The sequence below is a fragment of the Zea mays genome, chromosome 5 (assembly GCF_902167145.1).
Source record: "Zea mays cultivar B73 chromosome 5, Zm-B73-REFERENCE-NAM-5.0, whole genome shotgun sequence".
Lineage (NCBI taxonomy): Eukaryota > Viridiplantae > Streptophyta > Magnoliopsida > Poales > Poaceae > Zea > Zea mays.
In genome coordinates, this window is record NC_050100.1 from 67,057,213 (window position 1) to 67,061,423 (window position 4,211).

Consider the following 4,211-nt stretch of genomic DNA (forward strand, 5'->3'; position numbering starts at 1 on the left):
AAAATATTGGCACCAGGGATCTAGTTCAGGAATTCTTGGCATTCAGGGTTTTCCCTACTCTAAAAGAGTGGGAAATGCCGAAGCTGGAGGGAGAGAAGAAGGAGGGGGAGCTAGTTCGTCTGCCTTATCACTTTAAATTCAAGAAGTACTTTAAGAAACCCTGCAAAGAGTGGTTAGACACAGTTGAGACAATGTGCAATGAAATCTTGGGGAATTACTCCAAAAAGGAGGATCAATTAATGACAGCAGCCTTCGGCACCCGACCGAAGCGAAGGCTGAACCGAGTATTCGATGCCCTGGGCCTCGAGTATCCAGACTATGAGCAGTTGAATAAGGGTGCCGAAGGCCACAAAAGAAAAAGAGTGGCTGAAACCGAAACTCTGATCAGAGGTGAAGAAGGACCAGCAAAGAAAAAGAAAATTATCAAGAAAAGAACAATATCCACTCCGAAGCGCCAATCTCCCGAAGAAGAGGGGTCCCCCACACCGCCTTCTACCAGCGACGTGGATGAAATTTTAAAGGTAATGACTGAACCCATGCCCACGAAGCTAAGTCCACTAGGGCTCCAACTGACGAAGCTTTTTCGAAAGGTGGACGAGCCGGATCAGACGAAGACAAGCAAACCCAAGCGGCAAAGAATCATTGCGGTAACTGAAGTTATCGATAAGACGCCGCCAAGGGCGTCAATCCAAAAATCGGCAGCTGCCGAAGATACAGCAATCGTCGAGGGCGTAGCTTCGGGGGTCGCGGCTACCGAAGCCGCTACAGCCGAAGATACAAACTTAAAATCCACGATTGAGAATATCAACAAGATTTTGGAAGACATGGCTGCGGAAGAAGCTGGTGCGACTACTGAAAAAACCATGGCCACAGTGCCTGAGAAAGGAAAAGAAATAGCCGAAGACCCTTCGGACGACGAAGCCTACTCTTTCCAGAACTTAGTTGGGCAAAAACTGACGAAGGACGAAATAGAAGAACTTAAAGACTACGCCAAGTCTTGCGGCTACAAGTCAGGTGCCCTCCTATTTGGGGGCATTGATGACGAACAACTGGGCTGCATCCGGGACTCAGCTGGAGCTAAGGTCATCGGTACTCTATCAAAGAGTATCGGTTTTCCGAAGCTAGAGACAGACATCAGCCGCTATCGACGACAACATATCGTCGGCAGCTTATTTTATTCAAATTTCAAGGTAAACATCCTTCTCCCTAACTTCTATTGTTTTTTAATAATGGCAATATTCTTTAACGAAGGTTGTTTATTTGTAGAGCATGCTTCTAAGCAAAGCTTTGAGGATGCAGCAAGATCTAGAAGATAAGAAGCACGAAGCTATAATTGAAAATTTAGAGAACAAAATAAAGGAGCAATCAGATGCTTTTGAGAAAAAGAACTTTGAGCTCCAGGCAGCCGAAGGCTTACTGGCGGAAGCTGAAGCAAAGATATCAGAACTGAACTCGAAGCTTCTCCGCCAGTCCGAGCAGTTCGTACGAGAAAAACAAGATCTCAATGAAAAACTTGAAGCCGAAGCTCAGCAGAATTCAGATTTGAGAAAACTACTGACAAATCTTCAAGAAAAATGCCCCCTCAGCTGAAGATCTACCGAAAACCTTTGAACACATTGAGGGGGAGATTGACGAGCTCGACGAAGTCATAGCTGGGCATGGTGACTTCTGTGCCTGGGTGGCTTCTCGAGGGACCGCTGCTGCATTTCTGAAGGCCGGCTGCGAACACGGAAAAATTGTCAACAGGCCCAACTTCACCTTATCTCCATCAATCCTGGATGATATGCCTGACCTCGCCCGAAGCATCTCCAATAGATTTATAAAAATGATATGGACAAAAGGCGGGCGGGAGAAAGCTGGAGACGAAGCACAAAGTCATCTTGAACCAGTAAGAAATGATACTTCGGAGTTACCTTTTCCTTTGCTCTTGATTTTTACTCATAAACTCTTAATTTATGTAGGATGACGAAGGTGAAGATGATGCCTAAATTATGTCGTCGAAGCTGAAACTTAATGAAGATCAGTAGAAGTGTACTGTAGAAAAACTCAGGATATTTTTGTAACAATTCTTGTAAACACAACTAGACTATCTTCAAGGAACTTTGTACATACCTTGTAATATATTCTTACCCTTTGCTTGAGGCGCTTTGTTGTGGACGAAATCAGTATTTTGAGCCGAAGGCGAAAAAACACCTTCCCTTCTTTTCGTACACAACGAAGCCTAAAAGGTCGCTTCCTCTTTTTGCCGAAGCTTTGCTTTTTTGTACATGACAAAACATAAAAGACTACTTCTCTTTTCTGCCGAAGCTTTCCTTTACAAAACATAAAAAACTACTTTCTCTTTTCTGCCGAAGCTTTCCTTTACATGACAAAACATAAAAGACTACTACTCTTTTACAACGATTCATAAAAATCCAGTTCTCCCTTATACTGAAACTTTTCTTTGTGCCAAAGCAACGGAACTTTTCACTTTTGCACACAACATAGCGTAACAAGTCATAAAAAGGCACTTCTCCGAAGCTTTTTTGCCGAAGCAGCCACTTGGGAACACAAATGCTATGAATGAATGCTTATGCATGCGAATGTTATGATGTAATGTAATGCACGAATGAATGTCCGAAGCATATGTCCGAAGCCATATTGTCAGCCATTACTTGGAAACAACCACACATTAGCTCTGCATTCCCTTAGGAACGACTTTGGAGCTTCTTCGCCTCTTACTTAGGCAATATCAGCGTTGACTTTTCGCTGTAAGCTCTGCATCCCCTTAGGGACGTCTTTGGAGGTTCTTCGTCTTTTACTTAGACGGTATAAGCTCTGCATTCCCTTGGGAACGTCTTTGGAGCTTCTTCGCCTTTTACTTTCGGCGGAATCAGCGTTGACTTTTCGCTGTAAGCTCTGCATCCCCTTAGGGACGTCTTCGGAGCTTTTTCTCTTTTTCAGTTTCGGCACTCGATGGTGCGCTCTCAGCTTTTACATGTACATCTTTGGGGGATTTTGCTCTTATAAAACTAAAAAGAAAAATTACATGTGATGGCCCCATTAAAAACCTTTCTCCCCCTTTAGAAAGGAAAAGGGTGCCATGAAAAAGAAAAGAAAAGTCAAAATTACATCGAGTTATACATAAAACCGCCGAAGCTCATCCGCATTCCAAGATCTTGGAATTTCATTGCCATCCATGTCCTTCAGTCTGTACGAACCAGGCCTTGACGAAGATGCTACTAAGAAAGGCCCTTCCCATTTCAGTTGCAATTTGCCCACTGTATCCGGATTGGCCACTCTCCGAAGCACCAAGTGTCCTGGCTCAATATTTTTTAGCCGGACCTTTCTATCTCGCCATTTAACTGTTTCAGCCTGGTACTTATTGATATTCTCCACGGCCTGGAGCCTGATCCCTTCTAAGGCATCTTTTTCCACGAGACAAGTATCTTCGGGACCTGATTCTGCCGAAGCTACCACTCTTATTGATCCAGCTTTGGCCTCTTCCGGGGTTATTGCTTCGTCACCAAATAACAACTTAAATGGGGTAAAGCCTGTAGATCTTGATGCTGTTGTGTTATGGCTCCATACCACTTTGGTAAGCTGATCTGGCCACTTTCCCCTTGGTTGATTGAAGATTAGCTTCATTATTCCTGTCATTATGATGCCGTTGGCCCTTTCAACAAGCCCATTTGACTCCGGGTGCCTGACTGACGCAAAGTGGATCTTCGTGCCAATTTGATCACAAAAATTTCTGAATTCTTCGGAGTCAAATTGTGTTCCATTATCTACAGTTATAGCCTTCGGCACTCCGAAGCGACAGACAATATTCTGCCAGAAAAATTTTTGGACAGTGGCCGAAGTTATTGTAGCTAATGGCTTCGCCTCAATCCACTTGGAAAAATATTCCACAGCAACTACAACATATTTCAGATTGCCCTGAGCCGGTGGTAATGGGCCCAGCAGATCGAGGCCCCACCTTTGCAATGGCCAGATGGGTTGTATTAGCTGTGTCAAAGACGAAGGTTGTTTTTGATCTCTTGCAGATTTCTGACAACCTTCGCACTTTCGAACTAACTCAGCTGCATCCGAAGCTGCCTTCGGCCAATAAAATCCTTGACGGAACACTTTTCCAAGTAACGGCCTGGATCCGACGTGGGATCCACAAAGGCCTGCATGTATCTCCTTCATCAACTCTATACCTTCGGCTCTAGACAAGCACTTGAGCAACG